The 10,188-nt window shown below is 49.3% G+C and overlaps 1 long non-coding RNA gene across 1 annotated transcript; it reads right to left on the bottom strand.

Moving 5' to 3' along the window:
* Positions 1–1,926: 1,926 nt before the first annotated feature.
* Positions 1,927–10,150, bottom strand: LOC129147103 (uncharacterized). Its single transcript, XR_008554903.1, has 3 exons — positions 9,951–10,150; positions 2,418–2,533; positions 1,927–2,333 (listed from the first exon to the last, which is right to left on the bottom strand). It is a non-coding gene; the product is annotated as an uncharacterized LOC129147103 (long non-coding RNA).
* Positions 10,151–10,188: the final 38 nt, after the last annotated feature.

The raw sequence follows: 10,188 nt of genomic DNA, 5'->3' as shown, positions 1-10,188 counted from the left end.
GTGGACGCCTCCTCCTGACCCCAAGTTTAAGTAGCCCATGTGGGTTCTGACTTCAAAAGAGATGAGTTGTCACAGCCTCTGGGCCATACTCCAGCACAGCGCAGTTTACGAAGCCTCGGACATACACACAGGCACTTAGGCCAAAATGTCCGTGCTCAGTAAGTCCCTGGCTGACCGCTACCCCCTCTCAAGAACCTGCAGGCGTGAAGATCATGCCTGTGTGCAGACAGCTCATCGGTGGTCATGATGCTTCCTCACATGTGCACTCCATTGGAAGGTTTTTTAAGAGTTCTTTTTGAGCAGCTAAATTAAAAACCGCTGCCCTTTATTCCAAGTTCATTGTCAGAGCATGGAATCGTTGGCTTTTGCAGATAAGTTCCTTTTTAGATAGTTTTATGTTTTGAAGTATTTATTGCTCCACTCAAGCATTTTAAATAATTGGATCGATGTTACCGACCCAGGATTCAGCCCAGAGTGACATGAGGGCCGTGGGAAGGTCCTATCACATCTTGGATGCTGCTGTGAGAGCAGCAGCGGGCAGACAGAACATCAGGTCACAGTCGCTGTCAGAGCTGGGAGTGCTGGTCCAGAGGCCTTGAGCTACTGCCTTGTCTCCAGCTGTCCTTGTACCATCTCTCTGATTGTGCCATGCTATATCACCTCTGTGATGACTTACATATTTTCCCTCAAGTCGACTCACCATTTCCACTTACCTTTATTTTAAAAGGAAAGGTTATCATCGGTCCTGTAAATGGCAAAGCGGTATCACCATAAAAACAAGGTCACCAGAAAAGTAAATGCATGACCATCACACTGTCCCATTCGGTGGAAGTGGCACTGATTTGATCTCATGCACCTGCTCTGATTCCTGGGCTGCCAAGTCCTGGCCTGCCCTCCGCCTGTCTCCCGAGCGTGCTGCGGCAAACCCGGGCTCTCTCCGCCTTGCTGCTGTCTGCACATCTCTACCTTCTCTGCTCCTCATGCCGACTCTGTACAGTGGATCCTTGTCCGGGTCATTGCGCCAGACTTAAAGCCATTTTCCCCTGATTTCAAGTCATAAGATGTGGGTGCTTCACGGTGAGTGCAGACATTGAGTGGCTGAGGGGCAGGGGGGTCAGGTCCTAGGTGTGTGTGGAAGGGGCAGGAATTCCAGCAGTGGGCGTGGCTCTGGGCCCACAGTCCTCAGGCGGCCTGGGGTCAGACACTGTGCAAAACAGCCTTGTCCTAATGTTCCCAGAACTCCAACCGCATGCATTTTTCACTTGCACTTGGAGAGCCCATCCCCTGTCTTACTACGAGGTAGTTGACGGTCTTTTAGGGGTTTTTCCCTAATTTTTTTCTTCAATTACCTTTGACAAGAGTTTTATGTTCATGGTAGAACAATCAGAGATTGCAGAAAAGCACAAAATACAAGGGAAAACTGATTTTGCAGTAAAAATCACCATGCAGAGATGAGGATTTTCTCCCAGCTCCTCAGGGCTCACGCCCCATGAGTCATGGTTAGAGCAAGGGCTGGCTTCCCAGGGCCTCCAGCTCAGGTCTGCAGCCAGGGGCTCCCATTCAGACCACAGCCTGTGAGGTACGCAGCCCCGCTTTCCCCCTGGGTTCCGTGTTCCCTGCTGCCTCTGCTTCTAGGCCTTGGTGTGATCGCCCCGCCTTGGCATGGGATGTTGCAGCCCCATTTGTCACAGTCCTTCTCTGTCCCAGGCCCTGGGCACCTAATACCAAAGGGAGGGGGCCCCCCACAGAGGCAGCCTTGACCACACAGGTGCCTCCGCTGACCCAGCCACCAAGCCCTAGTCATCCTGACCAGGGCGCTGTGTGTTGGGGTGATGCTAGGCTGTGAACAGGCCGAGTAGGAGCGGAAAGTTTGGTCCGGGCCATGTGGCCTGCATGGGGACATCTGGGGGGGGGGGGGAAGGGGGGGAGGTAGGGAAAGGGAGGGCTCTCCGAGGACACTCCTGCCCTCACGCCTGCGTTTTAGTTCTTCCTCTCTTCTCTGTAGGACACGCCCCAGTTGCCGGGATGACGCGCTAAGTGACCTCTTCAGAAAGACCACGCTCTCCCGATAACAGGAGGCCAGCCGGCCTACCTGCCAGGAGAGAAGGGGCCAGGATGCCCTCCAGCTCTGTGCCCCCTCAGAGTGACTGTCAATACCACTGAGGGGAAGCTGTCTGTAACACTCATGACTCCAGACACTTTCTGCACTGTGGGACAATGGGTGTTAGGGATGGTCGAGGAGTTCATTGCTCAGGACTCTCCACACAGCTCAGCACCGGCAGCCACAGCACAGGTGACAAGAAAGTGGGTGATCAGCAGAGTCCATGGACTGGCTGTGGGAGAGAGAAAGTTACGTCAGAGAACATAGGAAGAGAGGACATCACTTTAGGACATTAAGAGAGATGTGAAGTTCTTACCTACAGATGCTACAAGTGCAAACACTTCCAGCATCACATCACAGAAGTCTCTGAGCCTCATCCAGGATCCCCCACTCGTGATAGAAGGCAATGGCCATGTCCTCAAAGTCCACGTCCTGTCGTAATGGGGACATTTCAGTTCTCGATCAGCTGCTCTCCTAGGATTTTATTTGCATCATACTCCCCATCCTCCACATCCGGTGGCTCCGTCTACTCCCCACATCAGAAAAGATGCCAGGATTTGGTCTTGTCGAAGTAATTTTCTTCTTATATTTCACCCTTTTGCCCAACCCCCAGTTTGCTACGGCCATCACTTTGCAGTACCTGCTCCACATAATTCTTTGATACACACTTCTCTTACACGGCTTCATTCTCAGAGGCACAACTTCAGAGATAACTCAAATCTGCTGTTGTGAGGACGGGTTGTTTCCTAACACCTTCTTTTCCAAATTATAGTTTACCACCTCCTTAATGTATTTCTGTCTCACCCTTCTCCCTTACCCATGCCAGTGGAGATTTTCAAGCCTGAGTGACACTGATGTATGCTACCTCGTTCCTATTGGTCACTCTAACAGCCCTAAACAACAGGCAGGTGGGTAGACAAATGGCATCTAAGCTCTGGACCTGGCATGTAGCACCTCAACACCCCTCTTTTCAGGCAAGTACCCTAAAATTGCCCTGATTGTATCATCCAGACACTACCAGAAATGGACTCCCTTCATTCACTCTCTGGTTTAGGTCAGGGCCCTGTGGCCATGAATTCACTCCCTCGCCAGGGGCACAGCACTCTTTCTACCACACCTCTCTCACCTGCACTCCCAGTTCTGGCCACAGAGTCGTGTCATTTGCCTCTCACTACTCAGCAAGTGTGGTCCAGAGAATGCTTGCCAAATTCAAATGAGACCAATTATTGCCCAGACACTGATAGTCCACACTCACAGAGGCAGCCTAGAGTCGTGCCTTGAAGGCCTCTCTCCACAACTGTTTTTTCCTTCAAACTCATCTATTAAGAACCACAATCAAGGGGAGGAAAATGGAGGCCAAATAGGCAGACATGACATGCACCTTGTCCCAAGGCCAAAGTGGCAAAGCAAAAAAATCGGAGAACGTCCACCTGGAATTAACAAACTAGGCACAGCTGAGGAAACAACTGACAAGCAAGGGCAGAGGACGCCTGGAGAACAGTAGTAGGGACAGGGACCTGGGCTGGGGGGCACACCCAGCCAGCAGGCCCAGAGGGTGAGGAAGCTGCCTGGAACCACAGCTCCCTTGGCAACAGGCGGAACACCCAACTCTGGAAAGGAGAGCAACAAGGCTGCTGTGGCCAGAGAATGTAGACCTGAGGCCACAGCTGCAAAAGGCTGCACCCTAAAAAGGCAGCCTGAGCAGCTCGGTGCCAGCGGGAGAGAAACCCAGTTTCATGGTTGTTTTGCTTTTGTTTTATCTTTGCTAAGCCCAGAACACAGGACTTTTCAACTACAAACACTCACCCAAGGCTGTGGCGCAGGGAGAGGCACAGACTTGAGGTGGCCGAGGAGAAGCTGGGGAAGGAAGCAGGGCAGGGAGATGTGGCCAGGACTGGGGCCCTGGGACATTCTGAACCTTCCAAATGCCACACCCTGCCTGCCTTTTGAGCTACACAAAGGAAACAAAGGCAGAGGCCAAGTTTACAGGTCTGAACAAGCCCTTAGTGAGTGGATTGGAAGAGGGGCCAGTTTGCCCTGCTATTCTAAGAACCAGACTGATAAAAACTCCAGGTTGCCAGCCAACCCCACTGGTCTCCATACCAGGATCTCTGACCAACCAAGGCCAGAGTTCTACTTTTGGCCTCTCGTGGAGGCGTAGCTCTGAGTCAGCACAAAAACACTCATCTGATTCCTGGAAAGTGAAACAGCACCACCCCACCTAAAGTCCTGTCAGAAACAGACCCTGAGTGAGTAAGACTGACAGCTGGCAGACAGGCAAAGCAGACAGACTGGTCTCGCCTGCTTGCAGCCAGGCCTGTGGAGACAGACACAGCAGAGGAGCAGTGGATCACTTGGAGCTTCAACATGGTGCTAAACGCCAGACAGTGCCTGACAGTGGTCAGCAACTACTACCTAACCGGAAGCCCAGAATTGGCAGACAGAAGAAGGGGTCCAAAACCATCCCCCATTGGGCATTAAAACAACTAAAATAAACACTTCATTTTTTTATTTCAAAATGACCTTAATTTATTTTTCTATTGTTAGTTGGATTCTTTTCACCTTTTCCTTCCTCGCTTCTCCTTTTTATCATCCTGTTTTTCTTCTTTCCCCATTTTAGTTTTCAATTTTCCCTTCTTTTTATTCCTTTTTTAAAAATGGATCGTCTTTACCTGTCTTATTGATGCATTACTATTGTAGTCTCTGTTGCCTTATTCATATATCTAATTTCCTCTTCCTGCTCCTACTCCATTTCCCCTTCTCTTTTCTCTTTATTTGCTACTCAATGTGTTTTCCTCTCCTCTCTTGCTCTTCTAATTTTAAATTAGTTTCACTTCCTAAATTCAGGCCTATCTGCTCTTTCCCCTCCATTCTCTTTCTCAATAAATAAATAAATGAATAATTTTTTATTTTTCTTCTTGTCCACTCATTCTCTTACTTTCTCTATACTAAACTGTGGTCCTTCCCCTATTCATCCAATTCCTTTTCTGGGTGTCTTTTGATTGTGTTTTTTTGGTTTATCTGTTTTTTTTTTGGTGTTTTCTCCCCATACTCTTTCTTTTCTTTTTTTTTTCTTTCCTGTTCTCGCTATCATTTTTGCTCTCTTTACTCTCTCCTAATTCTCTTTCTTCTGGTGGTCAAAGGTGTCTTGCATACAATCTGTTCTGTTCCTTCTGTGTTGTGTCTTCTCGTGTTGTATTTTATGCTGTTTGGTCAGCACCTCCACAACGGTTGGCACTACATGGTAGGGAGTGAGCCACATAATCAGATACCCTCAGCGGAAATTCCATCCATAAACAGGCCAACATTTAAGACTCAACTGCATCAGAAGAACCCAAATATCTCAAGTAGGAGGCATCCCTAGAATACCCAGCCCAAAAGAACTGAGAGACTGCACCACTTGGTCCCACAAAACGTCTACTACATAAGACAAATTCAAAAACTCTGGGTGGCATAGTAGTTTGATCTAATACACAGAAACAGTCACAAAGGAACAACAAAAATGGGAGACAAAAAAACAACCCCCATATGAAAGAAAAGGACGTATCACAAGAAAAGGAAGTAAATGAAATGGAGGCAAGCAATTTGTCAGAGAAACAATTCAGAGTAATGGTTATAAGGGTGTTCAAACAACCAGATGAGAAATTCAATATGTGTAAGAATCAGGAGGAAATGAAGAATGGCACAGCTGCAATAATGAACACAATGGAAGGTTTCAACAGTATAGGAGACACTGAGGACAGAATTAGCAAGTTGGAGGACAAGGTAGAAAAAAACCCAAGGAGAGCAATAACAGGGAAAAAACCTTATAAAACAGGAGAATAAAATTATAAATCCAAGAATACTCTATCCAGCAAGGCTATCATTCAAAATTGAAGGTGAAATCAGGAGCTTCACAGACAAAAGAAGGCTAAGGGAGTTTATTGCCACCAAGCCAGCAATACAAGAAATGCTAAAGGGAAAGCTGTAAAAAGAAGAAATAGAAAGGGAAGAAGGAACACAGGCATAAAGGAAAATGGCAACAAACAAGGCTATGTCAATAATAACCTTAAATGTAAATCGATTAAATGCTACAATCAAAAGACATAGGTAGCTGAATGGATAAGAAAATGACCCATATATATGCTGCCTACAAAAGACTCACTTTAGAACAAAGGACTAAGAACAAAGGATTGAAAGTGAAGGATGAAAAATTATTTTCAGGTAAATGAAAAAAAAAAAAATCTGGGACACCCCTACCTGGTTTGGTTCAGTGGATAGAGTATTGGCCTTGGACTGAAGAGTCCCGGGTTTGATTCTGGTCAAGGGCACATGCTTGGGTTGCAGGCTTGATCCCCATTTGGGGGTGTGTAGGAGGCAGCAGATTCTCTCTCATCATTGATGTTTCTAACTCTCTCTCCCTCTCCCTTCCCATGTGAAATAAATAAAAATGTTTTTAAAAAGCTTAAAAAAAAATCTGGGGCAGCAATACTTATGCCTGACAAATATATGCAAAAAATATGAAACTAGACCACCTACTTACACCATACACAAGAATAAACTCAAAATGGATAAAGACTTAAACGTAAGACAGGAAACCATAAAAATCCTAGAAGAATCCATAGGCAACAAAAACTCAGACAACTCTCGTAGCAATATGTTTAAAGATACATCTCCTAGGACAATGGAAACTAAGGAGAAAATTTACAAATGGGACTGCATCAAAATATAAACCTTCTGTACAGCAAAAGAAACCATCAACAAAATAACAAGAGAGCCCACTGCATGGGAGAACATATTTGCCAACGTTATATCCAATAAGGATTTAATATCCAAAATTTATAGGGAACTCATACAACTTAAGAAAAGGAAGATAAACAATCCAGTCAAAAATGGGCAAAGGACCTAAATAGATACTTTTCAAAAGTGGACATACAGAAGGCCAAGAGACATATGAAAAAATGCCCAAAGTCACTAATCATCCTAGAGAGGCAAATCAAAATGACAATGAGATATCATTTCACACCTGTCAGAATGGCTATCATCAACAAATCAACAAACGACAAGTGCTGGTGAGGATGCAGAGAAAAAGGAACCCTCGTGCACTGCTGGTGGGAATGCAGACTTGTGCAGCCACTGTGGAGAACAGTATGGAGTTTCCTCAAAGATTTAAAATGGAAATTGCATTTGACCCAGTAATTCCACTTCTAGGAATGTATCCCAAAAATTCAGAAACAACAGTCAGAAAGGATATATAAATCCCTATATTAATAGCAGCACAATTTACCATAGCTAAGATTTGGAAACAGTCTAAGTGCACATTAGCAGATGAGTGGATTAAAAAACTGTGGTACACATACACAATGGAACACTACGCTGCTATAAAAAAGAAAGAACTTTTACCATTTGCAACAGCATAGGTGGACCTGAAGGAAATAAGCCAATCAGAGGAAGATTAAGTATTACATGATCTCACTCATTTGTAGAATATAACGATCAACATAAACAGATGAACAAAAATAGATCCAGGGACATGGAAGCATTGAACAGACAGTCAAACCTCAGATGTAAAGAAGGGGAGAGGGGGAAAGAGACCATTCAAAGTACTTGTATGGAAGCATATAATCATAACCAATGGGCACAGACAGTGGGGGGGGTGAGGCCTGTGCTGGAGGGTGAGAGTGGGCGGGAGAGGTCAATAGGGAAAAAGGAGACATATATAATACTTTCAACAACAAAGAATTTTTAAAAACACACAAAAGAACCACAATCAGATCTCAGATATCCACAGCGTACCTCCCCTGCTGCACTTGATGTCCCCTCAGCAGTCACAGCCAATATCTCTCCACTTACCCGTCACTCAAGTCCCAGCCCCAATGGCCCTGTGGACCAACCCCAGTGAGTCTCACAGATGAGCACTCAAGCCTCTAGCTCACCCACAAGACTGACTGCAACCCCCAGGCCACACCCAGGGTCACAGCAAAACCCTGGTGTTTAGAGAATATGTACCAGCCCTAGTCTCCTCTTGTTGGATTTACTCTTCAGCCTCCAATTCATCTCATGTCCACTCATCTTTTAAAGCCTTGGCCGCTGGGAAACCATTATCCATCCCCGATATTCTACATGACCACTCTGTCCCTGTCCTGTGCTGTGTTGTGACACCCACCTCCCACAACAGGGGCCCCAGCAGGTAAGCCAGTACTAGGCCCACACTGTCCCATGTGAGCTACTATGACCATTATCATCCTGATCATGATTCCCTATATATCTTACCTTATAATAGACAAATATGCAAATTGACCGTACCTTCGCTACGCCCACCAACCAAGCCACGCCCACCAACCAAGCCACGCCCATCAACCACGCCCACCAGGAAACCGTTACAGGGACGCTGGGGCCGGTGGCTTTCCGGGCGCCTGCTCCCATCGCAGGGACCGGCTGGGGTGCGGTGCGGCGGAGCCCAAGGACCGGAAAGCCGCCCGGGGCTTTCCGGGCCTTGGGCGCCAGCCGGGTGCCTGCTGCGATCAGAGCAGGGACCCGGCTGGGGTGCGGTGCGGCCGAGCCCAAGGCCCGGAAAGCCGCCCGGGGCTTTCCGGGCCTTGGGCGCCAGCCGGGTGCCTGCTCCGATGGCAGGAGCGAGCCAACCTGGGGGTCTGCTCCTGCAATCGGGTCGCAGGGACGCTGGGTGCAGCTGAGCCCAAGGCCACCGCCCAGGGCCAAGCCTGGACCCTGAAAGAAGGTAGAGGGCAGTGGCCACAGCCAAGGCCTGGGTCCCCGGTGCCAGCAGAAAACTGGTGCAGGCAGCCAAGTGAATGAAGGTCTATTGCACGAATCTTCGTGCAAACGGGCTACTAGTTTTTAAATAAATTTTTATTGATTTCAAAAAGGAAGGGAGAGCGAAACATCAGTGAGAATCACTGATTGGCTGCCTCCTGCACGCCCCCTACTGGGGATCGAGCCGACAACCTGGGCATGTACCCTGGACTAAAACCGAACCTGGGATAGTTCAGTCCATAGGCTGAGCTCTATCCACTGAACCAAATCAGCTAGGGCCCATGATTCCCTATATTAAACTGATCTATAGCCCCCGCTGATGTGTCTCAGTTGCTTGAGCACGGACCCATGATGCACTGAGAGTTTACAGGCAACAATCCTGGTCAGGTCACATGCCTGCAACTGATCGATCTTTGTTTCTCGCCCATGGATATCTTCCTGTCTCTCTCCCTCTCCCTTTCTATGTCTAAAATCAATAAAAGTATACATTTTTAAAAGGATACTTGTTCGTTCCTGAGCCAGCTCAGTCTTCACTCCCAGCCTTTGCACATCCGGGTACCTTTTCCTGGGAGGACCCCCCACATCTCACTCCACCCGTTGCCAAAACCAGGGTCCACTTCCTAAGACCTCGTCGTGGCCTCAGGAGTGTCTGCAGGTCCCGGGGCAGGAGGAGGGGCTGGACAGTCCCAGGACCCCCCTACCTCAGAGGCCCCGATAGTGTGAGGCCCTGACATCAGCCCCACAGCCCAGCCCCCCGAGCGGCTCTGCACCTGCAGGAACCTGTGGAACTGAATGTCTGTGGAGGGCCCGGCACCCACCGCCAGGACCCAGGGGCTCAGGCTGCTCAGGGCCCTGGCCCAGCCCCGGGCCGGGTGATGCCCGCATCCCTCGGGGCTCCATGTCCCTCTGTGTTCACAGCCCCCAGCCCGTCCCCTGAGGAGGAAGGGACCCTCCTCCCGGAAGCCGCCGCTCCTCCTCTGTCGCCTTTAGACACACACAGGCCTGGCTCCCCCCTCCCGGCTCAGCCCCCACGGCCTCCCCGGCGGCACCGCAGCCCGTCGCCCCCCCTCCCCCTGCGCCCCCCACGGGCACTCACTGCTCTGGGCGCTGCGGCCTGGGCTGCGGGGCTGAGCGGCGCCGGCCCCGAGGCGGGAGGGCCGATGGGGTGACGCTGAGGGAGCTCTGTAGGCGGAGAGGAGGCGGGGGGCACGGGAACCCCAATCCCGCCGGTTGGGGGTCAGTCCGCCTCAGACAGCCCTGCCCGGAGGGACGCGGCCTCCCACGGCTCCTCCTCCCCGAGACCAACGCCCAACCAGCGCGCTGAACCCTGCAGG

This window comes from Eptesicus fuscus, chromosome 21 (genome assembly GCF_027574615.1).
Source record: "Eptesicus fuscus isolate TK198812 chromosome 21, DD_ASM_mEF_20220401, whole genome shotgun sequence".
In the NCBI taxonomy this organism is placed as follows: domain Eukaryota; kingdom Metazoa; phylum Chordata; class Mammalia; order Chiroptera; family Vespertilionidae; genus Eptesicus; species Eptesicus fuscus.
Note: the sequence above shows the minus strand (reverse complement) of the source record. Positions and strands in the feature narration are given on the sequence as shown.